The sequence below is a fragment of the Felis catus genome, chromosome B2 (assembly GCF_018350175.1).
Source record: "Felis catus isolate Fca126 chromosome B2, F.catus_Fca126_mat1.0, whole genome shotgun sequence".
NCBI classification, from domain to species: Eukaryota; Metazoa; Chordata; class Mammalia; order Carnivora; family Felidae; genus Felis; species Felis catus.
In genome coordinates, this window is record NC_058372.1 from 146147984 (window position 1) to 146175264 (window position 27281).

A 27281-nucleotide genomic window follows, 5' to 3' on the forward strand; every position below is an offset into this window, starting at 1 on the left:
TAATGTGGCCAGATTAAATGTCACTGAAAAGGATGCATGAGGGTAAGCTGTCTTCCTGGAACTCCTTCCAGAGCTTACTTCCTCCTCCTCCCCAGAGGTAACCACTGTGCTGTGTGGTTCTTTTTTATCATCATTTTCACTTTTTTTTAAAGTTTATTTATTTTTGAGAGAGAGAGACAGAGCTCAAGCTGGGGAGGGGCAGAGAGAGAGGGAGACACAGAATCCGAAGCAGGCTCCGTGCTCTGAGCTGTCAGCACGGAGCCCAACATGGGTGAGATCATGACCTGAGCCAAAGTCATACTCTCAACAGACTGAGCCACCCAGGCGCCCCTGTGCTGTGTGGTTCTTAAGCTTGTTACATAAGCACAGGTGCATGTATGCATACACACAACATAGTTGTACATACACACATTCGTGCACGCAGATATATATACCCATACACACATATATATACACTTAGGGATAGATATATATTATAGGTAATATAGGTTACTGTATAGGTGATGTTTCAGACATTTTAGACATTATTAAGTGGCATAGAGTATATATATTTTTCTATGAAACTTGCCTAAGGGTATAAAACATTTGGCCATTAAAGAACAGAAAATGACAATGTCTATTTTTTTATTTTAAAATAATACCAGAAGTGTTATACTTGGAAGGGCAGAAAGGGAAGAAACCTACTTTGATAAAGACTGAGACCAGAGAACTCTTCTACTGATACCAGATCTGAGTCTACATATAATTTTTATTTTACAAGATAAGAAAAAAGTAAAACGACTTATTTTCTTCTACCATGAAAAAGGGAAGTCCTAGGCCTGCTAGTTCCCCAGAACATTTGGCATCACCTGAAGAGGGAGTTTTTCTCTTGGAGCAGTCAGAAACTAGGACACAGGCATCACCCTCAGGATGAGACCCTTCTTCCCCAACACACACGCGCACACACACACACACACACACACACACACACACAAACTGTCCCAATGTCTACATGACTTTTGGTTCCATGATCTGTAACATTTGCATGACCTCACTCTAAGGCAAATAGCATTAACCTTGGATTTTAAGCGCCAAGGTTATGAACGTGGGCACGTGTCACATACTTCTGAGTTCATGCATACTTTCCGAGCAGCACATAGCCATGAGTAGGAGAGGAAAAAGGATTGGATTGCATGAGCGACATTCCAGATGTATTGATAGAACTGCAGCGAGACTCTTTTTCCTAAGTGAGGTCAAATGTTAACCTTTTGTTGCTCAAAGTGAGAAGAAGGCCTGATAATAGTGATTGGTAAACCAATGAGCACTAAAAATCCTCAGTAGCTTCAACATTCTTTTATGATCCTTGTTCTGGATAGCACCTTGATGGGGTGGCCAACTTTCCTGGTCTGCTCCAGACTGAGAAGTCTGCCAGGATGCAGGGTTTTCAGTGCTAAATCTGGGATGGCTGGTCGACCTGTGATATGTCCTTGTGCTGGGACACTGGAGTACGCACCGCTTCACCTGCATTCCTGAGCGGCCTCACACCCGGGCACTGGGCCATTTCCAGCTCCCAGAAGCCAGGGTCTGGGCTGGATCAGCAGAATATGGGCGCCCCGCCTGTCAGCAGTCTCTGTCCTCTGAGTACTGTCTTAACATTTCTAATCCTCCTATGACAAGGCTTTCATACACTCTGGAGAACAAGAGTTTTCCATAAACTACACTTATTATTTCTTAACTTACAGTTCGTAAAAGAATTATAAGGAAAGTTAAAGTGACAGAACCATATGGGAAAACATTTTTAAAGCAGCATTATGGGAAAAAAATGAATACTTTAACAGTATTCTTGAAAACTTTTAATTTACAGAAACAGTTCATCATAAACCTGTCTTTATACTTCACTGGAGTGCATACGTTTTATTAATTCTTATTAGTACATGTAATTTTTCAAAGGATCAGGACATCTCAAATATCAGTAGTTTCACACTGGGGTGTTTCTCAGTCCTGCTATCTGCTGGCATACATCCACGTCCCGGTTTCTTTAGAAACAGAGCCACAGAGGAATGCAAGTGCTTCTGGCACAAGAGAGAACAGCCCCTTGTCGGGAGGCTTGTAGGAGATCTAGCTGTGTAAAGAGAGTTTCCTTGTGACCTTCAAGCATGACGTGGGATTCGATCACCCAGCTCACAGACCCCTTTCTTATCTACCTCCTGCCCCAGTTCAATTCAACAAATATTTACCAACAGCCACAGGTGCTTGGCGGAGAAAGAGAGGAACGAGCCAAGACCCCACACTCAAGAGGGGGTGGGGAGGGATACCATGCCCTATAAGTGCCTGAGCCTGTAGATCTGACTCACCTAGCCTCAGTATCACCACATCACTTGTGTCACTTGGGACCAGCTACTTGAACTGTTCTGTTTACATGTGTGGAAAATGGGATGTTAACCCACCTTGAGGGGTCTCCGAAGGGTCAAACGTATGCAAAGGCTTTATATATCCAAAGCTCATTACAAAGGTTAGTTGCTATTTCTACCCCTTGATAACTAAGGAGCATTGGCTTAGTGAGACGGACATGGCCACACTCCTAGAGGCCAAGCTGTGAAGTCAGAGGCAGAGGAGTTAGGTAGGGCAGTCATGGCGGAGCCTTTCCCAAGGTGGGGTTGGCGCCGGACTTTGAAGGGCAAGACTTGGAGTAGCCAGCAAAGGTAGAGGGGTGTCCGGCGGAGGGAATGGTGAGCGCACACACAGAGATTTCAGCGGGCCAAGGGGAGGTGGGTGGAATTAACATTTCTGGGTCTGTAGTTCCTGTAGCTCAGGAGACATGTGTGTGCTAGGGAGCTGGTGACCAGAGCTGTCCCCAGTGACACCAGAGCCAGGGTAGCAGGTGAGAGGGCACAGAGGAAGGAGGGAGGCAGGCCAGAGTTTCATGTACTCACTGGTAGGTAGACACTAATTAATAACTAAGGAATAAAAACAAAGTGTGCCTGAGCGGTAAGCCCCATTCAGCAAATGACCTCGGATCCCTCTCTGGTCCCAGCATGGTCCCGTCTGTCTTTTGCTGCTGTTGAGACATTATATAAACGTGTGTGTGTGTGTGTGTGTGTGTGTGTGTGTGTGTGTATTATAGATTCAGATTTTCATTCCAATGTTTTCCCACATTCTGCCAACAGTAATAGAACAAGTTACATAAATTGCCACCAACTGTCAAATTTTCAGGATTCTCCATTCTCAAAGTTCAAAGAGAAGTAGTTGTAATGATGCGGAGCTAACCTAGAGAGGCTTCTAGCAAACAGATCCTGGATGGATTCTTTGCCTGCGATTTCAGTAATTTATACCAAAAAGATGAAATTAAAAAATAGCAATTTTGCCTAAATCTCATGAATAATTGAGGGGGGGAAAAAGCCAGATTATCTGGGCCTCAGTAAGTACTTCTGCATCGGGTTATAAATAAAGCATTCCTAAGGAGTGGGTAGGAGGCCAGCCTCCCACGCCAGGCTGTGAGAGTTCACTGCCGGGGCACCTCTCCACCTCCGGTCTGTTTGATGGGCATGGAGGGCACCTCCAAAAGTGAGAGTCTGGGGAGCCACAGAGTGTTGAGGCGCCCCTGGGGATCCACGCATACGCCCTGGGGCCCGAGGCTCCTGCTTGACACAGCTGAGAGCCACAAAGCAGGGAGATCCTTCCTCGCCTGTCAGTTGTCACTGGGCTCAAACTGCTTTACTTAAGCAGTCCGAGGTGAAGGAAGCGCCCTCGCTGTGGATCAAACCCATCATTTCTGAAGATTTCTTCTGATAAGAAGCTTGGTTTGCCCGAGTTTGTGGTTGCTGCTTTTCCTCCTGTAGTTCGTTAGCTCGAGTAACACCCGCCCCGGTGTGCATCTGGCCCGGAGTGCCCTGGAGGAAGAGAGAATTCCGCTCCTTCTGAGTCCAGGGGACAAGAGTAGCAAACTCTGGGCTCGTTCACATCCGCGGTGTCGCCAGCTCCTCAGGAAAGGCCGTGGGCAGTGCGTCAGCGCCGTCGTGCTCTCGCAGCTTCCTAAGACTAATGACTTCGAAACTAAAACAGCGAAGTTACCTGTCAGTTAGGTGCTGCCCCGACGAGCTCTTCCTGGGTGATGCACCTGCGATGCGGGGCACATCTAGGCAAAGCTGCGGGGATCGTGGGGGGGATGCAGTTGTCGAAGGCGTTGGTACCTGAGTAGGATGTGATCGTGCGCCAATTAGTCTCCTGTAAAGAGAAAATAGATGCGCGCAAATCGAACCGAGCGTACCGTTTCGTGGCAAACAGTGATTTCTCAGAAAATCATCATGAGCTTCAAAGGAACTAAAATTATGGAGTGAGGCCCGGTTTGAATTCTGTGGTCGGTGTGGGAGTTTCTCATCGCCAAAGGGAGGTCTCTTCCTTGTGGTTAGGCTCATAGGCCCTGGAGCACAGACCAGGTCTGTGTTTGCATGTTTTTGGAGAAAGGTTTGGAGATAGGACTGTTAACATAAGTCGGCCTCAAACTATTTCTCCTCTAGAAATATTTGTACATTGGAATGGATAGGGGAGAGAGACCGTTGAGGTCCCAGATTCTTTCATTATAAATTCTCCAACGCCTCTGTTCCACTGGGAACCTGGGGTTGTAATGCACAAAAGACCTAGAAACTGGGAGATACCCAACCAGGTAATAGGAAGATCCTAGAGCCAAAAGTCATAGCAGGTTATCAGGAGCTAAGAATGGAGGAAAGCAAAAGATTATATAAAGGCATGCCAATTGGGGATGTGGGGGAAGAGGGTTGGAGGAATGTTTAAGAGAACAGTATGTTTTGGCCCCTGGGGAGTTGTTAGGTGGAGGTAAACTAAGGGCGAGAGTGAGATTTCTGCTTGCCTCTTAGGTTTCCCAAAAGGAAACTAAGTCACACATAATCTCAAATTCCTGTCGGAAGAAAGAAATGCAAAATAAAATTCTTAGTTTAGGAAGTCACATTGGGAGAAGGTGCCAATATCTGTTTTTGTTATTTTCAATTTGTGAAATGCCATACTCCTTTAAAAAAAAATGTTATTATGCGTTTGAGTTTACTATCATCACAGTTTGGTTTGTGTTGAACGATTTCTCTAGGATTTTACATTTTTTCTTTCATAAATTGTAAATCTTTGTCAACGTTCCTGCTATCTTTTAAAAAGCTTTGTAGAAAATGAGAAATTTCTTTAAATGAAAAAAATTTTAGTAGCATAAAAACACACACTCCTTTGTGATCTACTGCCCAAGTGGCGTTTATCACCTACTAAGAGATCAAGCCCTCCTTCTAAGAAATTATTCTGTGCCTTTGTCCTTTTTTTTATAATTCAGGTTGTGGTTAGTCTCTCTGCTGAAATAAAAATAATGACCGCTGCCTACTTATTAAGTCTTTGCCAGATGGAACAGGTGATGCCCAGTGTTTCACGAGTCTGAAAACAACAAATGTTCAGTGAACAAAGCCATGAATGTGTAAGGCTTAAAATTTTAAACATAAATAAACTTCAAGAAATTCCAAAATTACTTGTCATTCTCAGAAGAATCCTTTGTTCACATTTGCTCCATTATATACCTGCCACTTCCACTAAATTCAACTCCCTCTGCGTATGTGTGAGACCAGCACCTTGAAACAATGATGTGCAGGCCCCGTTATATATGTTTTTCTTATTTTCTGGCTCCTCGCTACATAACGCATAGATGGTAACCTGATTCAGATCAGATTACAATGCATGCAACTAATTTCCTTCTATAACATGAAAAGATAAGATGGCCAGGATCCATAACTGTCTCTTTGAAGACAGTGGAAGGACCTAGTACTCATAATCTTATTTTTGCAATAAAATTATGAATCACTGTTCACCAGTATTCAGTGCAATAGAATACCAAGTGAGACCTGACTGTCTTAGAAAAGGCAAGCTCTCAATCTGTATCTACCATATGGATGTCGCTGAGAAGGAGTTGAGATAGGACTGCAAAGCTGTCGGGCGATGGAGAGCATATGGAAATGGTCTCTTTGGGGCCACGGACCATCAGTGGTGCTTCGTTTTCTCTTCACAGTTGTCCAACATATTGCCACTGTCTATGCGAGCATAACTTAATAGCCAATTTGAATTCCACTGTAGCTAAACTGGCATTGCCCTGGTAGGAAGCTAGCTGACATTGCACACTTTGGTCCAAGGTTGATTTTTGCTTTATTTGCTAAATAAAGCAAATACTCCATAAAGACTTGAGATAACTTCTATTCATAGGCTATTTCTGAGCTGTTTCTTTTTTTTATCTTTTTTTTTTCCTGTTCCTAAGACATAATAGACTCCATTCCATCAAGGCTAAAGATAATGGTGATAATGGTGGTTTTTAAAACAGTATACAAATCAGGAAAAGGAAAGTAGCAGAGATCAAAATGGAAGCTAAGTGTCGTTTTAAAAAAAATTGTTAGATTGTTATGTTAAAATTAGAATTTCCTATATATCAATCAGTTGTCAATAAAAAGTACAGAAATAACAAATAAATATGCATTTTGTTTAGCTGGTTTTTGACATGCTCTTGGTTTTTGAACTGCTCTGGCCGATCCTACCTTAGGATTTCATCTTTTTGGCATAGCTCTCTAGGATTTTAGTGCAGTGGCTCCCAAAAAGAATGCTAAAATATTACTTACAATCCAAATGTATATATATTTTTTTCTTTCTGTGAAATAAAATATGAACTAATTTTGAGAAAGGAACAGTTCTGGACATGTATTTCCTTAATGTAAATATCCACCTTGCACTGTGTGAATTAACATCTCTTAGAATTGATATCACAACGCTTGTAAGAGAAAAAGACATAAAAGCACTTTCTACCGAAAACATTTATCTAATGTCTAACGTGAGATTATTAAGCAGAAAAATGCGTTAGCGAACATGAGAGGATATTTTTCTCCTAATTTATTCCAATTTTCCTCTTTTGTGTTAGGCTTTCTTTAAAAGATCTAACAGGGGTGGATAGACAAGCTATGTCTGTGAGTAGCTACAAATAGAAGCACAAGTCAAAGTAATCTATAGCCTGGGGCTCAAGTGCATTTACTAAATAAGGTTGTGAGCAATAGTAGGTACATTTTTCTGACACGTTTCCCTGTTGACAAGGAGTTGGGTGAATTTAGTGAAGGAAGTACACAGTGAACTATTGTTAGCGTTTATCAGCAAGTGTGATGAGTGGCCCTGAAATAGAGCATCTTATCATCCAAATTTGTCAGTAGCCTTAATAAAGAGTAGCTGAAGGAGATCTAAACAGTATCAATGTGACAACCCACCTCACTGTGAAGGTGGAACTTTGAGAAGGAACCAGAAGATAGATTTTGGTGGGTAAGGTTGATAGTAGTTGTGAGTTGGTCTAGCATTTTATTTGTCATTGATCATTTCCTAAATCTATAGTAAACACACACACACACACACACACACACACACACACACACACACTACAGTGAATTGTTGGGTATAGAGTAGAGATGGAATGGTACAAACAACAAATTCTTGTTAGTATTGACAGGTTCTGGTACAGGGATTACCTAATTTCACAGATGAGGATAGCACAAAATGAGACAACTACTACATAATGTTTATTTTAGAGTAATATTATGACTCTACTGAGATTTTTAATTTCCTTCATATTGATTTTTTTACATAATGCATGAAATAAACATACATCACCCTAGTTAATACTTGAACAAGGCCCCCACACATTCAAACCATAATTTGATAGGAAGCATATGACACAAAGGAAAGATGACATTGTAAATTCACGACTGACAATTGTTCAAGGTTATTCCATATGTCTGTAACACACAAATGTATAGTTTCACATTTTTAATTTTTCTTGAAAAAGCCATTGTGACTCAGCAGTAAAACAAGGCTGAGACAATCTATTAAATCAACATTCTATTCCACAATGTATGCAGTCCTTGAGCCAAGCCACCTAAAAGTCTGTAAGATCATCAGACTGTGCCTATAGAGGGACCTCAGTTCTCAACCGAATGCTTTAATTTATCTGCTGGCCAACATCTTCATAAGGATCATTATTGCTGTGAAATGTGTGATGCCCATGAAAGTCATAGCTTATTATTCCATATATATTTTTTTAAATACTATTAAAGGTAACATATCAGTCAGAAGAGTAAACAGGCAGGTATACTGAGAATATAAAAAGAAGGCCAGCATAATATCTTAATTTGCTCCTCTTCAATGGACTTTGTCTGTAATCCATATACATTCCTTTTCAAGTATTCCTAGAACTATTAAAGAAGTTTAGATATTTTTATACCAAGTTTCTATCCTTTCCACAATGCACAGTATCCTTCTAAAATGTAATACAGTGCTGGGGCGCCTGGGTGGCTCCGTCGGTTAAGCGTCCAACTTCGGCTCAGGTCACGAGATGTCACGGTCCGTGAGTTCGAGCCCCGCATCGGGCTCTGGGCTGATGGCTCAGAGCCTGGAGCCTGCTTCCCATTCTGTGTCTCCCTCTCTCTCTGACCCTCCCCGTTCATGCTCTGTCTCTCTCTGTCTCAAAAATAAATAAACGTTAAAAAAAATTTTTTTTAATAAAATAAAAAAATAAAATGTAATACAGTGCCAAGTACTTAGTAGTCTACAATTACTGTTGAATGTGAGGACAAAATGTGAGATAGATAGATATAGATAGATAGATAGATAGATAGATAGATAGATAGATAGATATAATTTAAAAATATCCCCATCAGGAATAAAGCAGACACAGGGTGTCTAGGTGGCTCAGTCAGTTAAACATCCAACTCTTGACTTTGGATCAGGTCATGATCTCGTGGTTCATGGGTTCAAGCCCCACATCGGGCTCTGTGCTGACAGTGCAGAGCCTGCTTGGGATTCTCTCTATTCTCTCCTTGTCCCTGTCTCTCTCCTCTCTCTTTCTCTCCCCCCCCCCTTCCTCAAAATAAATAAATAAACTTAAAAAAAAGAATAAAGCAGAGACCACCAGAGTGGAGAGTAAGCTAGACATGGGCTCAGAAGGTCAGGGCCCCACCAGGTGCAGCCACTTTTGCTGCTGTCAACAATAAACTCTGAGCCTTAATTCTCTCTTCCACAGCACATGGATGACGTCTACTGCAGAGGTATGTCGAGGAGACTGAATTAAGGCACATTAAAGCAGCCATTAAATGTCTGGATTCAAGCTAGGAGTAGACTCTCAATTAAATTCATGTACCTGTTCCCCTTGTTTATGCTGAAATGAAACAGTATTAGTTCATAGTGTACCCAGTTTGTACTGAGTGATACAACACTGAGTTTTTAAAGAATTCCCCTCTTAGAATAATGCCAAATACAGGACATACTAAATAAGACATTGCAAACTATTTAAGTCATTGAATAGCCATGTTTAGGGGGAAGAGAAGGCATTTTGTTTCAGGAGTCCAAATGTTGACCTGGTCAACTCTCCTCATCCTGGGCAGTCCCATACCCTATCTAACTAATCAGGATGTAAATGAAACTAAAGTTTTGAAACGGTAAAAATGCCTTTCTTCAAGGAATACTAACTTAATTAAACTCTTTGTTACTTCGCTAGAGCCTTGTTTGATGATACTAATTTTTTTTTCCTTAGGCTTGTATGATAGGTTCTAATCACAGAAACTTTCTCTCTTTAAAAAAAAATCCCTTTGGCTCTTAACACTGTCATTATGACAGCAACACTTAAAGTTGACCTTTTTTTGACAGAGTAAAAATTCTTCCCCAGGCAATGTGGTGATTCTTTAATGTTTATGTACAAATTATGCAACTACCTCACATCGCACCAGGGACATTTCATAATCCTGTGTACTCCCCTTCCTTAGCTTAGTGAAAATATTAATGCTGGCTTCCAGTAATGTTTTCCATGCAATAGAGTTGCTGTTTGATAGATTAAAGGAGCAGACACTTGAAGTCAATCTAAATAATTGTTTTAAAACGTATCATGGTGAACAAAATGTTCTTTCTTATCCTAGCCATCAAAAATGTAAAGCTGACATTCACAAGTTTTTTCATGAGAATTTAGAACTTTACCATGTTTGATTGAGTATTTTTATAACTTAAATCTAGGCACAGGTCTATATAATGGAACTTTAAAAAAAACTCTTTGGACAAGAACGAATACTGTGACTTTCAGTATTTACATCAATGGCACATAATAAAATGACTCATCAAAACATTTTGCTTTGTATGGATATCTACTACAATAAAAGATGGTTTCCAGGTTTCTTTCCCTCAGAATGAATTGCTGTGTGTAAGCATTTGAAATGTTTGAGCCTCTTGGTTTTGCAGTCCTCTCAAGCTTGGTTGGGAACTAGAGACATAAACAAACAGGGGGTGTGGGATAGGAAGTTCTTCCTCTTCCAATAATTTGTCCAAACCACTAGGTGGTGCCCAGCACAATCAGTGTTCACCTGCCATGGTCAAGGGGTGTCAGAGTCTGAATAGTGAAGAGATATTCATATGCACCAAGATGGGAGAGGGGTGCAGGGCAATGATGACAGTGGGAGATTGGTTACATGCAAAGGTAGATCAAATAACTAAATATAAAAAGGATAACAGGAGCCAAGGGAGGTACATATCTGGAAAGATAGAAAATTAGAACATATCCTGTGGTGTAGGATTAGAATTAGAAACATTGGTGTGGACTTGTGTGTGTGTATGTGTGTGTGTGTGTGTGTGTGTGTGTGTGTGTGTGTGTGTGTAGAAATAAGTCTGGTTGTAGTGTAGTTATCTGTGTGTAGGTATAGTTCTGTCCACTGAGAGGCTGGGAATAGTGGCACCCCAAAAGCAATGAGCACAACTAGTGCCTAGATTCTGGTTTCTAAATACCATTCTCTCCAAAAAGGAACGAATCCTTCTTGGAGAAATGGTGGATTCCAGGACTAAGGCAGGGAAAGTACAAGATGAGCCTGAAATAGCTATAGAGGGAAGAAAGGAGGGAGGGAGAGAGGAAAGAAGGAAGGAAGAAGGAAGATAAGGAAGGGCTTAAAGAAAAATGGGACATGTGCAACAGACACAGATGGCAATTTAAAAGGGCCCCAATGTCCAACCCAGGAACAATTTGAGCATCAAAATAAATAATGGTAGTAAAATGGAGTATAAGCCATTGAAGAGGTTAGGAATTGGATGAATCCATGAATATAAATAAATAGATAGATAAAAGTTTGACAGGGAACTTGATATACATAGTCTCATAGCATCTCTTTACAAGATGCTTCTTGATTACAAGGGAAGAATGGCAATTTTATCATGGAGATGCTTGGCAGGCATAACCTAAATCAAAACATCAAAGTTTACATGACCAATAAGGGGACAGATCGAAATCATATGCCACCTGATAGAATGCAATGTGACATCCTTGCCAAAATATAAAATCTGAATTTAATCATTAGGAAATATCAGACAAACTCACCCTGAGGAACATTCTATAGAGTAACTGGCCTGTAATCTTTAAAAATATCAAGGGCATGAAAGTCAACGGGGAAAAACTGTTCCAGATAGAGAATGAAGAGGCGTCACAACTAAATAGGACACATGATTCTGGATTGGAGCCTTTTGCTGTAAAGAATGTCAGTGGGACAATTGGCAAAATTTGGATGGAGTTGCAGATTAGGTGGTATTAACATATCAATATTAGTTTTCTGGTTGCAGTGTTTGTGTTGTGGCTATGTAGGAGAATGTCCTTGTTTGCAGGGAATGTACACTAAAATATTTAGGGTGTTCCTTCCTCAGTGACCGAGATTGAGTATCTTTTCATATGATTACTAGACATACATATTAATTTTCATACAGAGTCCCTATTTACATTCTTTTTTCTATTGTTTTGGTTGTCTTTTTCTTATTGATTTTTAGGAGATTTTTGTAAATTAGCTTTATGCCAACTATATGCAATTGCAAATATCCCCACTTCAAGTTTATAAATAAATGCACTGATCTTTTCTTCTAGAACATTAGAGGTTTTGTTTGTTCTGTCTGTACATTTTATATCTCTGTTCTATCTGGAATTTATATTGGTGTATATAAAGAGATAAAGATCCAGCCATATATTTTTTCAAATGGTTAGTCAGTTGTCCCAACATCACCTAAAAAATAGCCTCTCTTTTCTTCACCTTTGAAAAGCAGCCTTTATCACAATCTACAAATTTCCACATTATTTGGATTATGGACTCAGGTCTCTTCCTAACCGTTTCCTCTCCAGTTCCAAACTGTTTTCATCGTTAAAGTTAAATAGTATGTTTTAATAGAGCAGTGTCCAATAGAACCTTTGAAACGTTCTCTGCTTTTCTATTCAGTATAGTAAGCCATTCATCACACGGAGTTTTTGAAATGTTGTTAGTTTGACTGAGAAGCAGAATTTTTTAATTTTATTTATTTTTAATTAATGTATACTTCAAAAAGCCAGATGTGGCTTGTGGCCACCAAATTGGACAGCAGAGTTTTAATATTTTCTGCAGCCAGTTGCTATTCATTTACCTTCTTTCCAGAATCTGGCAGGCTATTCTCACATGTTTATGTTTCCTTATTTTTTTCTTCTCATAAGAAAGCTAGATTTTCTGACTGCCCATAAAAAGCCCCATTGAATCTATGGGACACTCCAAATGGACTTGTTACACTTCAAGTACTATATATTCAAGCCTTCCTTTAAGTCCTTCAATAGAGTTGTATAGCTTTCTTTATATAACTTTATACATCTCCTTTTCAATTCATTCATAGGTATTTTATCATTTTCTGTTTCATTATCTTTGTTTTGCTATTATAAATGACTTGCTTCCTTCCATTTTTTGTTACTGTACTTTCCCATCAATTATTATTTATATTATTCTTTATACATACTGCAACTGTAGTATGTATATTTGCAATCTTACTGAATTCTCTTATTTATAATAGTTTTTTTAGGTGATTCACTTTATATTTTCTAGTTAATAGTCACAAAATCTACAAAATATGGCATAACTCTTCCTTCTAATATTTTTATTTATTTCTCTTGTTTAACATCATTGCCTAAAATTTTGCTAATAATTTTAAATAGTTGTAGCAATGGTCAACATTCTTGTCTTGTTTTACATTTTACTAGGAATATTTTTAGTGTTTTACCATTAAGCCTAATGCTGACTTAAAAGTATTTATCAATGCTTATCCAAAAAGTTTTTAACATCAGAAATGAATGTCAGTGTTTTCAAAATGCCTCTTTTGATATCTCCTATATGACTTACCTAATTTGCCTCCTTTAACTTTTACTACTGTGTATTCATTTGACCCCTTTATAAATTTTTTATGGGTCCACCTATATATTCAGGAAATAAATGCCACTTAGGTTGTGGTGTGTTTTTCTAATACATTACCATATCTCTTTAATAATTACTAAAATTGTGTAATGGAATAATTATCTAAGTTAAAGGTATTCTGTCAAGTTTTGGTCTCAGCGGTATGCTATGATCATTTAAAAGAAAAAATTATGGAAGCTTCTTCCTTTTAATAGAGTTTATGGGGAATAGTAATTCCATGGAAAGTTGAATTAATTCATTTCTAAACCCATCTAGGCATGGCATATTTTTAAAGGTCATTTATTGGGGCACCTCTGTAGCTCAGTCAGCTGAGCATCCAACTATGGCTCAGGTCATGATCTTGCGGTACATGAGTTAGAGCCCCACATCAGGCTCGCTGCTGTCAGCCTGTCAGTGCAAAACCCACTTCGGATCCTCTGCATCCCTCCCACTTGCACTTTCCCAAAAACTAAAAATAAATAAATAAATAAATAAATAAATAAATAAATAAATAAATGTAATATATTAGTAGCTTTGGTAACATCAGCCATTGCTATTAGTCTGTTTTCTGTCTCCTCTGGAGTCAATTTTAGTAGATCCACTTTCCTTGACTAAGTACTAATGCCATTAACCAAGTACTAAATTCAGAAAAAGAATGAGGAAATATGATGATCTTAGTTTTAGGTATGTTGAGTTTATGATGCTTATGGTACCTCAAGGTGGACACAGCCAACAAGCAAAATAGAATATATGTCTTAGAGATATTTATGAGAGACCTGGGCTGGAAAGACAACCACCTGCATGGTTGTGTTAGTAATGAGATCACAAAGAAATTAAGAAAAAACGGTCACTGGTAGGATCCTGGAGACCCCCAACATTTAACTGGAGACGAGAGAGCCAACTCCTATAAAAGTATACGGAACCAGTTTCCTGTCCACTTGCATTAAAGGAAAAGGACACTGGAGACAATGCAGAGACTAACGTTGGGAGCAGCAAAGAGGTATCTCTTCCCCAAGGGGAGAGAATGTGGGTGATAGCTGGAGGCGGGAGGACTTTCACATGGTCAAGGAGCCTGAAGCAGAAGAACTTATACCAAAGCCTGATGGAGAACGGGGCAAAAGAGATTTGGCATCATCGGATTCATAGCACTGCCATCAAGAAAAAGGGGGGGGGGAGAAAACTAAGAGGAACAAAGGCAAGATTTTTATGGGAAATATTTATAAATGCTTGGAAACTCAATGTAGAGCTGGGCTAGATGAGAAATACAAGAAGAAATGTAAAACATAAATTAGAGCCTGATGGCTTACGAAAATCAAAGTTAAGTCTTACCGCTTCAAATATCCCTCCACAGGGGCACCTGGGTGGCTCATTCGGTTGAGCGTCTGACTCTTGGTTTCGGCTCAGGTCATGATCCCAGGGTCGTGGGATTGAGCTCCGTGTTGGGCTCTGCACTGAGGGTGGAGCCTGCTTAGGATTCTCTCTCTCTCCCCCTCTGCATCTCTCCCCCACTTGTGCCCTCTCTATATAAAATAAAATAAAACAAATAAAACTAAAAAATAAAGAACAAAGATCCCTCCACAAACAAACCCACCCACCCTCCACCATCCTCTGTTTATACACACAGACATGCACACACGTACACATACGTACAGTCACATACATACACACAAGCATACACTATGCAGTGATAATATTGTAAGAATGTAAAACTCATGACTGGCAATGTTGCTATACTTTTCCTCCCTTTGCAGTCCAACTTATTTTAATTATTTTTACTCTCAGGGCACCATCTTCCAAGAACAACACAACCTATTCTTTAAGGCTCTGCTGTTACTAACCAGCACTGGCACTTTACAGTATTTGATCTGCTTGCTTTCGACTTTCCTCATCTAATTAAATCCTTGAATAATCCATATAAAAACAATGATCATTTATATTTGCTGTATCTACAGAATTTTGTTCCCCATGAGGAGCTTTAAAAGACCCATTAGTACTCCACTAACGTGCCTTTACAAACCTGAATCTTCCCAATTTTCACTCAAAACTTCCTCCAAGTCCTAATGGGACTGGGAGGGATGAGGGCACCTGTGCAATGGGGTAGACTCAGGCTAGCAGTGGAGGGTGAGCTAAGTGAGGGCTTAGCCTCCCTGCAGAATCTAGGGGTGCAGCCCTAGGGCTCTAGGTATAATGCCAGAAAGGCTCCAAATGGTGGCTCAGACTCAAGAAATCCACCCACCTACACCAGGAGTTCAGCCTGAAAAGAGACGAGACAGGAGTGGGTCGGAGAGTGTGGGCAGGTCTAGGTGGATATCAGAGCCCCAACAAGAAGGCCTGGGTGCAGGGAGAAGCCCAACCATAGAGCAAACCTGTGATCCAAAGCCCAGAACCATACAGCTCAGACAGGCAACACGCTGCCTGCCTATTCCTAGGGAATGCATATTTGCCCTTTCTTCGGCAACTATTTCATTCCTCCTTTGTTAATAAATTAGCTTCTTATTTTCCTAAGAAAACAGAAACATCGCGCGAGAACTAACACACCTTCCCAGCAAAACATATACCAACTTACCTACATCTGCACCCATATATCCGGCATCCCATCCTAATACAGACACAGTGCCCTGGTGCAGTTATCTAAAGTCAGCCCCTCAAGTCCTGAAACCCACCCTCTCCCACCTACCCAAGGACTTCATTTCTGTAATGATTCCACTCTCCAGTGCATGTTTAAAAAATTCCTTCCTACCCACATTCTCCATTTTCTTCATCACACCATTTCTCTGTTTTTCTCTTCAACAAAACTCCTCCAAAAGGCTGACCGCGCTTCCTGTGTCATCTCTCCACACCCGCCCCACTTCGTCATCCCCCAGTCAATGGCTCTTTGTCCCCTCCATCACATTAAGATTTGTCTTGTTAAGTCCCTGAGACCCTGCATCTTGCCAACCCCAGTGGTCAGTGCTTTTTCCTCATCTTACTCAAATTCTCAATGACTGTAACCAGTCCAGCTGCTATGACACAGACTCCCAGTGTCCCCTCTCTGCCAGCTCACTGGTTGCCCCCTACCCTGTGCTGGCTCCTCTGCTCCACAGGCCACGGGGGCTCCAGCTCAGGCCATCTCTCTTCTCCAGCTGCACCTTGCAACAACTCTCCCTATGGAGGTCACCTGGCAATCTCTGGAGACAGTTTTGTCACAGCTTTAGGAAATGCTATGGGCATGTAGGGTGTCAAGGCCAGCGATGCAGCTATAGACATCCTACAATGCAAAGAACAACCCTTCCCAATAGACACTTACCTGGTACAAAATAGTGCCTGTTATGTTGTGCAACTCTGTTCTAGTTCACAGTTTTAAACCACTTTATATACAGATGACTGAATTGATGATGTGTATGCTCAGCCCTAACCATCTCTCTAATTTGTAGAAACACCTGCCTACTCATTTCACCTGTTTGGCTATCTAAATAGGCAATTCAAACATGACTTCTGGCACACAACTCTTTATCTCTCCCCCAAATTTCCATCTCGGTCAATGACACCAGGTTGGCCATAACCCTAAACATCATCCTTCACTCTCCTCTGTCCTCAAGTGGCACCCCAGACCATCAGCAAGCCTTGTGATGCTCTCCTCAAAACATATCCTGAAGCCAGTCACTTCACACTCCACTCAGACACACATAGCTTCCCAAGCCTCCACAGCCTTGACTAGGCTTCTGCAGGAGCATTCGAGTCTCTCCTTGCTTCCACTCTTAATGCTTGAAAGTCTATTCTCCACATAACATCCAGGGCTACTGTTGTTTTGTTTTGTTTTGTTTTGTTTTGTTTTGTTTTGTTTAAGCAGGCTTCATGCCCAGCATGGAGCCCAATGTGGGGCTTGAACTCACAACCCTAAGATCAAGACCTGAGCTGAGATCAAGAGTCAGAGGCTTAACCCAATGAGCCACCCAGGAGCCTCTCCAGGGTTACATTTTTAACACATAAGTCACGTGGCACCACTCCCTTGCTTGAATACTTCCCCGTGGCTTCTTGTTGCTCTCAGATAAAACCTGCATCCCCAAAGGGCGCCTCCAACTCTGCCTGCCTGTGCGGCCTTGCTCCCCACTGCTCTCTGCCTCACTCCCTGCATCCCACACACGCTGGCCTTTTCCCTGCTCCTCAGAAACACCCAGGTAATTTCCTACTCAAGCTAATTATGATTTAGACTTTTGGCCTGGACCCTCCTTCTCCCAGCCCTTCCCAAGGTGCACACCGTTGTTCAGATCTCTGTCCAAATAGCCATCCCCAAATGGCCTCTACGGACCATCCTATGGAAAAGCAGCTCTTCTTTCTTCCCAGGGACTCTATCCCTTCCCTCGCTTTATTCTCCTTCACATGACTATTTGTAATCAAATCATTGTCAACTATTAGCTTATTACCTCTCCCCTGCTCTAGAGGGTGAGCCCCATTCTGGTCAAGGATTCTGTCTTTTCACTGCAGTGATATCTAGATGAGAGATGGGCACAGAAAGAGCTTGAAACATATGCAGAGCGAATTGCATTTTTCTGCCACAGACGGAGCCAGTACCGGGGACTGGATGGGACACGCAGGAAGGAGAGGAAAGGCTCCGTCTTTATCATCATAGCTCCTATGTTTGGAGAGCACTTTCTATGGGCTTTCTCGGACATTACCTCCTTTATCCAGGAGTTGTGGTCCTCGGTGCTCAGCCCTGGTGCCAGGGCACCCAGGCTCGCTGCTAAGTTAGCACGAGTGGGACCCAGGTGGAGATTCATGATTCACCCTCGTCCCTCCACCACAGGAGACTCCAGAACAGGAGAAGAATGTAAGCTGGAGAGCCCAGCTTTAAAGCAGCAGAAATAATGTAGGAAAAGATGGTGGTTATGAAACTCACAGAGTACCACAGATTCTCTATAATATATCATACCCTGACTTAAATACAGAAATTGCATCCAGCACTTAAAACCACAGGACAGTTTTTGAAAGTTCCAAACATAGGTGTGATTTGGAGATACACATTTGCATATCTTTTCTTTCATTATATTTCTTTTTTTTTTTATTTTTTTTCAACGTTTATTTATTTTTTGGGACAGAGAGAGAGCATGAATGGGGGAGGGGCAGAGAGAGAGGGAGACACAGAATCAGAAACAGGCTCCAGGCTCTGAGCCATCAGCCCAGAGCCCGACGCGGGGCTCGAACTCACGGACCGCGAGATCGTGACCTGGCTGAAGTCGGACGCTTAACCGACTGCGCCACCCAGGCGCCCCTCATTATATTTCTTAACAGAACATCCAGAGAAGTTAAATGTTGATGATTGCATATAAATGTTACAAATAGTATCTGGAATGCCATTATTGTCATTACTAATAATGGTTAAAATATACTGGGTGTTTACCAAGTGCCAACTATCATCCTAAAGGCTTACCTGGATTATTTTACTCAATCTTCCCCAAAAAGTAAGATTCATTATTATCCCCATTTTTTTATTTTAATTAATTAATTAATTTTTTTAAAACTTACATCCAAGTTAGTTAGCATATAGTCCAACAATGATTTCAGGGGTAGATTCCTTAATGCCCTTTACCCATTTAGCCCATCCCCCCTCCCACAACCCATCCAGTTCTCCATATTTAACAGTCTTTTATGTTTTGTCCCCCTCCCTGTTTTTATATTATTTTTGCTTCCCTTCCCTTGTGTTCCATCTTTTCTGTGTCTTAAAGTCCTCATATGAATGAAATCATACGATATTTGTCTTTCTCTGGCTAATTTTGCTTAGCATAATACCCTCTGGTTCCATCCACGTAGTTGCAAAAGGCAAGATTTCATTCTTTTTGATTGCTGAGTAATACTCCATTGTGTATATATACCACATCTTCTTTATCCATTCATCCCTTGATAGACATTTGGGCTCTTTCCATACTTTGGCTATTGTCGATAGTGCTGCTATAAACATGGGCCAGGTGCATGTGCCCCTTTGAAACAGCATACCTGTGTCCCGTGGATAAATACCTAGTAGTGCAATTGCTGGGTCATAGGGTAGTTCTATTTTTAATTTTTTAAGGGAAAAAAAATTCTGTTTTCCAGAATGGCAGTACCAGTTTGCATTCCCACCAGTGCAAAAGAGATCCTTTTTCTCCGCATCCTCGCCAACATCTGCTGTTGCCTGAGTTGTTAATGTTAGCCATTCTGACAGGTGTGAGGTGGTATCTCATCGTGGTTTTGATTTGTATTTCCCTGATGATGAATGATGTGGAGCGTTTTTTCATGTGTCAGTTGTCTATCTGGATGTCTTCTTTCGAGAAGTGTCTATTCATGTCTTTTGCCCATTTCTTCAATGGATATTTGTTTTTTGGGTGTTGAGTTTGAGAAGTTCTTTATAGATTTTGGATACTAAGCCTTTATCTGATATGTTGTTTGCAAATGTCTTCTCCCATTCTGTCAGTTGCCTTGTAGTTTTACTGATTGTTTTCTTTGCTATGCAGAAGCTTTTTATTTTGATGAGGTCCCAATAGTTCATTTTTGCTTTTGTTTCCTTTGCCTCTGGAGACCTGTTGAGTAAGAAGCTGCTGCGGCCAAGATCAAAGAGGTTTTTGTCTGCTTTCTCCTCGAGGATTTTGATGGCTTCCTGTCTTACATTGAGGTCTTTCATCCATTTTGAGTTTATTTTTGTGTATGGTGTAAGAATGTGGTCCAGGTTCATTCTTCTGCATGTCGCTGTCCAGTTTTCCCAGCACCACTTGCTGAAGAAACTGTCTTTATTCCACTGGGTATTCTTTCCTGCTTTGTCAAAGATTAGTTGGCCATACGTTTATGGGTCCATTTCTGGGTTCTCTACCCTGTTCCATTGATCTGAGTGTCTGTTTTTGTGCCAGTACCATACTGTCTTGATTATTACAGCTTTGTAATACAGCTTGAGGTCTGGGATTGTGATGCCTCTTGCTTTGGTTTTCTTTTTCAAGATTGTTTTGACTATTTGGGGTCTTTTCTGGTTCCATACAAATTTTAGGATTGTTTGTTCTAGCTCTGTGAAGAATGCTGGTGTTATTTTGATAGGGATTGCACTGAATATATAGATTGCTTTGGGTAGTATTGACATTTTAACAATATTTGTTCTTCCTATCCAGGAACATGGAATCTTTTTCCTTTTTTGTGTGTGTCTTCTTCAATTTCTTTCATAAGCTTTCTATAGTTTTCAGTGTATAGATTTTTCACCTCTTTGGTTAGGTTTGTTCCTAGGTATTTTATGGTTTTTGGTGCTATTATCCATTTTTGAGAGAGAAATTTAGGCTTAGAGGTGGCTTATGACTTTGGAGAGGTCAACAGGTGAGCGGCAGAGCCAGGCTGACATCAGAGGGGGAGACCTGACCCACTCGCTCCCTTGCTCTGACAACATCACATTAGACGCAAGACAAAATAAGAGGAAACGATATAGTCCAAGAATAAAACAAGCATTACTATCTGCAGATTGCTATTGGAAAAGCCTTAATGACAAGCCAGTATTGTGAAGGCAAAATCCATAAGAAAACGATGGAGCTGGTCTGCCTCATCTGTTAGAAAGCATTTCATTACCTTATAAGTAAATATTGCCTCATAAAATAAATATTCTTCTTCCCCACATTTTATTCAGAGTTGTGTTTCCCTAGTTCTTTGGACCTTTGTTTCCTTGTTCTTGTGTTCCCCAAATAAGATGGAGCCTGAAGGTAGGAATCCTCAGAAAACTGCTTCACCTCCAGGGTCTAAATCAGGGAGTCGAAGGAGTGGTAACCGCGTGGGCAGTAAGGGTAACTATCCACGTGTGGGTTCCTGTCCTCACAGCGACTCCATGATGTACACATCATCCTTTTAGTAACATTGCCATTTATTGCTAAAGACTCAAGCACGGGGCTGAGGAATCATGGATGCACAGTGTGTCTTACACAGATTCCAGAGTCTTGTGCTTCAATCTGATGACCAGGAAAGGAAGGCTATAAGTTCCCTTGTAGTCAAGGCAACTATTTAAAAATAATAGCAGTTTTAAATAAGCAAGAAGAAGTAAATAAATAAGATTCCATAGAAAGGCAAAACTCTGTGATATCCTTGCCAGTGTGTGCTGTACAGGAAAAACACTTCATTTCATGGGATTTAGAGAAAACTCAGATTTCAGTGTTATTCAGACACTGATGGCAGGGAAGACTGTGCCTGTTAATGGCCCCACCTCCAGGCTCAGTGCATTGGAGAGAAGAGCCAAGGACCCCAGGCCCTAGGAACTTGCACGGCCAAGCTGGTAAGGGATGGAAGAATATTTTTTTTAACGTTTATTTATTTTTGAGACAGAGAGAGAGAAACCATGAACGGGGGAGGGGCAGAGAGAGGGAGACACAGAATCCGAAACAGGCTCCAGGCTCTGAGCGGTCAGCACAGATCCCGACGCAGGGCTCGAACTCACGGACCGCGAGATCATGACCTGAGGTGAAGTCGGCCGCTTAACCAACTGAGCCACCCAGGCGCCCCGAGGGATGGAAGAATATTTTCTAAGCACAGCTCTGAGATCTTAAGATCTGCTTGAGGGTGTGAGTATATAGATGGGCTGCATCCTCGTGACCCAGACATGTTCAAATTCAGTGCAGAGGATACCGAATCTACAAGCCAAATGGAACATATTCCATAAATAAATAAATTGAAATGATCAAATTATAACAATAAACTGGTAAGTAATTTTTAGAACTTTTATGATAGAATACAGAATTCATTGAAAAGTCAAGAAAACTAACCCACTGCAAAGAATATTTCAGTACTTAATGTGTTTATAAAAGAAATAGGTTGGAATTCTTAGGACCAGTCTTCTGGAAATGGAAGTTCCCCAGGATCCATCACCATCAGCTGCCTCACTGAGTGTGCTGTGAGGGTGTGGGAGACTGCAGTGGCTGTCAATAAGAAGAATGTGTGGACAAAAGTATGGTTCAGAAAACCACTTTCATAAGAACCATTTCGTGCAAGCCCACAAATAATGAGGAAAGGGTAGAATCAGTAGAAAATCCTAAAAGAGCTGAGATATTTGCCCAGTTTGTGCCAGAAATAAATTAAGAAAAATTAAGAAATTTGAACTACTGAGAAATAATGTAGGCTCTGCAGACATCGGATGAATAAGGAAACATTTATAAATGTTAACATCTATGAAATTACTAGGTCTAGACTGCATGCATCACAAGTAATTAAGAGAATTGACTATAGCACTTAAAATGTTACTTTTGAAAAATCACATAGAGTTGAAGTAATATCAGAATGCCTTAGAGAAAGTTAATGATTACTGAGCTCAGAATGGGAAATAAATAAGACTGTAGTATCACTGGGATTATTTGACCTAACAAATAGACATATCACCTTAAATAATTACCAAATAACTTTTACTAAAAAAAAATTAGAAATATGGTAGGCATGTACCACACATAAGAAAAAAGAAGTAACAAAAAAGAATATCAAGAATAAATTAAAGGGCGCCTGGGTGTCTCAGTTGGTTAAGCATCCAACTCTTGATTTCTGCTCAGGTCATGATCTCATGGTTCGTGGGATAGAGCCCCACATCAGACTCTGGGCTGACAGTGCAGAGCCTGCTTGGGATTTTTTCCCTTTCTCTCTCTCTCCCCCTCCCCTGCTCTCTCTCTCTCTCTCTCTGTCTCTCTCTCTCTCTCTCTGTCTCTCTCTCTCTCTCTCTCTCTCTCTCTCTGTCTCTCTCTCTCTCTCTCTCTCTCTCTCTCTCTCTCTCTCTCTCTCTCCCTCACTCTCAAAACAAATAAATACACTTAAAAAAGAATAAATTAAAATATCAAGAAGAAAATTGTGTCTTCCACTGAGAAAGCATTGACTGGATGCCAGCTGGGTTCTGAGCAGTGTACTGGACCTGAGCTGGGCAAGGGCAAGTTTGAGCAAAAATGAAACAGGGTCCCTACCCTCAGAGAGCCTGCAGTATGGTGAGGGAGGTAGATGACTCCACGTGCAGAGCACAAGGGAAAAGTCCATGCTGTAAACAGAGAAGTTGGAGCCAAGGGTTGTAGGAGCACATGATTTTAAACAAGGGAAAGGGAAGGGAGGTGATCAGAAGAGGTGTGTAGAGGGAAGTGTTTTTTTTGCTGGCCTTGGCTTGTGGTGGTTCACACTGAGAGAAACCTGTCTAGGGAGAGGAAGATGCCTGAAAATAGGCAGGGAGGTCTCAGTTGTAAGGGCAGTGCCTTTCTAATTGCATTGTTTTTCTAAACAGTGGATGGAAAATAAAATAGATGTGCAATGACTGTGTGAGTCAGATTTCCTAGAAATAGACTCTGAGATGGAGATTTTCATGCAGAAACAATACCTATAAGAGAATGAAATAGGACTGGCCAGAAGGGAGGCTGGACTGCAGTATAAGTGGAACCAAGGTCCCAGGCGATCTTCCACTGAGGCAGGGACTGGGTCTTTGTGCCCAAGGACAGCTGGACATTGTTGAGTGTGCACTGCCCAAGGGATAGGGTAACTTTGAACAAGGAACTTCCACATCAAGAGGAGGGCAAACCCCAGGGAGGGGCCCTATATTCTAGCCCTGGGAATGAGACCTTCAGGTCTGAAAGGGATCTGGGCAGCACTAGAGAGCAGCCTCCACAGTGCATGGTATCGTGAAGTGACAAACTAATGGAAAAGTGTTTGCATCCTTTACCTTGACTCCTCCTTAAATAGCCAGTGGGATTAAAAATCATGAAAATCCATGTGTGATTTCATACTAATTTGCATCTAACATACAAAAAACATGATTTCCTGCTCTCTTCTAGTGAGTGAGAAGTTGAAGGTGCACCATATATACATAACATGAGGCTAACAAGAGAACTAGAAGCCATTACCCATGGCCTCAAGAAGGATCAGGTACTGGGGCGCCTGGGTGGCGCAGTCGGTTAAGCGTCCGACTTCAGCCAGGTCACGATCTCGCGGTCCGTGAGTTCGAGCCCCGCGTCAGGCTCTGGGCTGATGGCTCAGAGCCTGGAGCCTGTTTCCGATTCTGTGTCTCTCTCTCTCTCTGCCCCTCCCCCATTCATGCTCTGTCTCTCTCTGTCCCAAAAATAAATAAACGTTGAAAAAAAAATTAAAAAAAAGAAGGATCAGGTACTGTCAACCTGCCTTGTCACAGGATGTGCATTGGGCTATGTTGGCAGCAGCACAAATAGCTTTATACTGACCCAAATCACAATGCTTTAACACTAGGCTCTCAGAAACATTCACTTTTACACCCATACTCTCATATGCATTTGCAAGAAGACGGGTCCAGATGGGGCAGCAGCTAGTGCCACAAAGATGAACTGCCTGCCCTGCAGGAAGGCCCAACCTAGAACCTGGAATTGTTAGCACATTCCTTCTGCCACATTGATATGACTCACCAGAGATAAGAAGGGAGGCAGATGCAGCTAAGCTAGTTCTGTCCACTGAGAGGCTAGGAATAGTGGCACCCCAAAAGCAGTGAACACAACTAGTACCTAAATTTTGGTTTCTAAATACCATTTTCTGCAAAAAGGAACCTATCTTTCTTGGAGAAAGGGTGGATTCCAGGACTAAGGGAAAGTACAAGATGAGCCTGAAATATCTGTAGAAGTGGGGAGGAAGGAAGGAAGGAAGGAAGGAAGGAAGGAAGGAAGGAAGGAAGGAAGAAGGAGGGAGAAAGGGAGGGAGGAGGGAGAGAAGGAGGGAGAAATAGACCTAGAAGAGTCCCTGGTGCATAGTGGAAGCTCACCTTTGCTGAATTAATTAATTGAAAATTAGGTTGTAAGTCAGTTTACTGCAAAAGGATTAAGATAGTGATTCTACTCCCTGACAATGTAATATCATTAAGTAAAACTGTTTTATATCAAAAATTTCCTTTTATGGAAAATGTGCAATCATATTTTGCTAAACAAGTCTGGTGATACTGAGGGGGATAAGGATCCACAGTGAAAGGGCATGGTAATGTTTATAAAATTCCCCAAAGTAAAAATTTCAGTGGAAAATAAATGTTTATAAATTAGAATAATGCAGACTGGAATAATTATCTGGGAAAGCAGCCTATATTTGGACATGTCAAATAAGTCTTATAGGTCATGGAATGAGTTCTGTTATGTTTTTCCATTCTAGATGGCTTGAAATGTAATGTCTACTCAAATGTCTAAAACTATAAAACACCATCTAAAATAAGTTTTCCAAATTCCATTTCACTTCCTTCCTGAAACATAAAAAAAGAGGAAAGAGATGTTTAATCCCAAGAGATTGGACTCTTTGTTTGGTGTTTTATTAAAATAATAAATCTAACTACAATAAAAAGTTTTAAATTGCATATCTCAATTTAAAAGTGTTTTGCAGGGGCCCCTGCATGACTCAGTCACTTGAGCGTCTGACCCTTGGTTTTGGCTCAGGTCATGATCTCATGGTTCGTGGGATGGAGCCCCACATGGGGATCTGTGCTCACAGTGCAGAGCCTGCTTGGGATTCTCTCTCCCTCTCTCTCTGCCCCTCCCTTGCTCACACACTCTCTCAAAATAAATAAACTTTAAGAAAATAAATAAATAAAAATAAGTCTTTGCAAAATCATTTCCAAACACAGATTCTTCTGCTTCTCAGAGCAGTCAGATTGGAGCTTACAGCTGGCTTGCCAGAACAGTTTTATGGTTTAGCAAAGAATCATCTGGGCTTTGCCCTGCTAAGAGTTCCAAAAACGTTCAGTCTAGGCTTGAATTACCAGAGCCTCGGCACCAATGCCATATTAATAGTCAAATACCATCATCTTTCCCTTTAATCAATTTCAGAACTTTTTAAAAATAGTAATCCCTTAGCTGTCAAATGCTGTTGGGAAAGACTTTTAAATAGTGGTAGGAGAAATCTCTGAAGAAAATTGGAACAAAGAAGAATTTCTCTAAGAAAAGAAGAGAAGGTAGAGGAGAAAAGTCTGGCTTTCTCTTCTAAGGACCAACAGACTCCATAATTCCTTCAGTTTCTGTATCAGTGAGACTCTAAACCTTTTCCAGGTGATATTAGAGGCATTTTCAATTTCAGGTCCAAAGATTCCCACTAAGCTCCTATAATTTAGAACCTAAGTCACTTCTGACCCCATAGTGAAACCGTGAAACAGTTTTCCTCTGGGCATTAAAATAAAAGATTAATATGACAAATATAATTTTGCTATTGTTGACATCCTCCCTAGCGGCATCGAAAGGACTGCTTAAATCCCTGTTCACTTCCAAGTGGCAGTCTTCCAAAGTGTATTGTGCTCCTTTCTGCAGGCTCTTTGCAAGGACTTTATGTCCACATATGTAACATTTATGTCATCTGTTACATCTTTTGAAGAATTTTCCAAATGTGAGCCTTCTTTACTACACAATACTCCTTTAAGATCAAACATTTAAAACTAACTTTTAATCTCTCCCTAGAAGCACAAATAGCTCTGTTCTTCATATTAGGAAATTATGCCACTTGAAATACAAACTATCCAAATTATAAGCCACCAGTATTCATGAAGTACTTGCTGTGTGTCTACACATCTACTTCTTGCTGTTGGGAATACCAAAAAAGGTACCCCCCCCCTTAAAAATCCCTAAAACATAGTTGAAGATACAAGTAAAAAACACAGGATGGTAAGTGGCAGAATGCTAAGTTACTGTAAGTGCAACAGAGTCGGGAGGGGGGTCCCAAAAAGTTATCAAAGCTTTAAGTTGTCAGAAAAAGCTTTCTGGAAGATGTGGGCCTGGAACTGGACTCTGAGCAGCAGTATATGGAGAAGGGAGGTAGACAGAGCATCCCTTTGTCTGGGAAGGCAGAGCCATGGGAGAAGTCTGGAAAACAGTAAGGACTGTAGTAGGTAAGATGGAGAAGGAGAGGTAGAGGTGAGTATGCTGAATATGCGGGGACAGCCGAGGGGCAAGTCCCTCCCAGCCAACCCAGAAAATGGAGACCCAGACAGGGGCTGCTGGGATGGGCCCCATGGCTGCTGGCAAAGCGGGTGGTATAGACGTGAGGAAGCCAACAACACAGGCAAACCAGCCACAGGCCAGAAGGAACTGGGCACAGTCGCTTCCTGCCCACAGCTGC

General features: G+C 41.2%; 1 protein-coding gene and 1 long non-coding RNA gene across 3 annotated transcripts in view; one reads left to right on the plus strand and one right to left on the minus strand.

Moving 5' to 3' along the window:
- PACRG (parkin coregulated) overlaps positions 1 to 27281 on the plus strand; it is a 513250-nt gene that overhangs the window by 414063 nt on the left and 71906 nt on the right. The gene's annotated exons all lie outside the window — the stretch shown is intronic.
- Positions 1815 to 16034, minus strand: LOC111560550. 2 transcript variants are annotated; one of them, XR_002742546.2, is made up of 2 exons: positions 15925 to 16034; positions 1815 to 4203 (listed from the first exon to the last, which is right to left on the minus strand). It is a non-coding gene; the product is annotated as an uncharacterized LOC111560550 (long non-coding RNA). The 2 variants fall into 2 exon arrangements; XR_006598639.1 differs by lacking the exon at positions 15925 to 16034 and adding an exon at positions 14577 to 14627.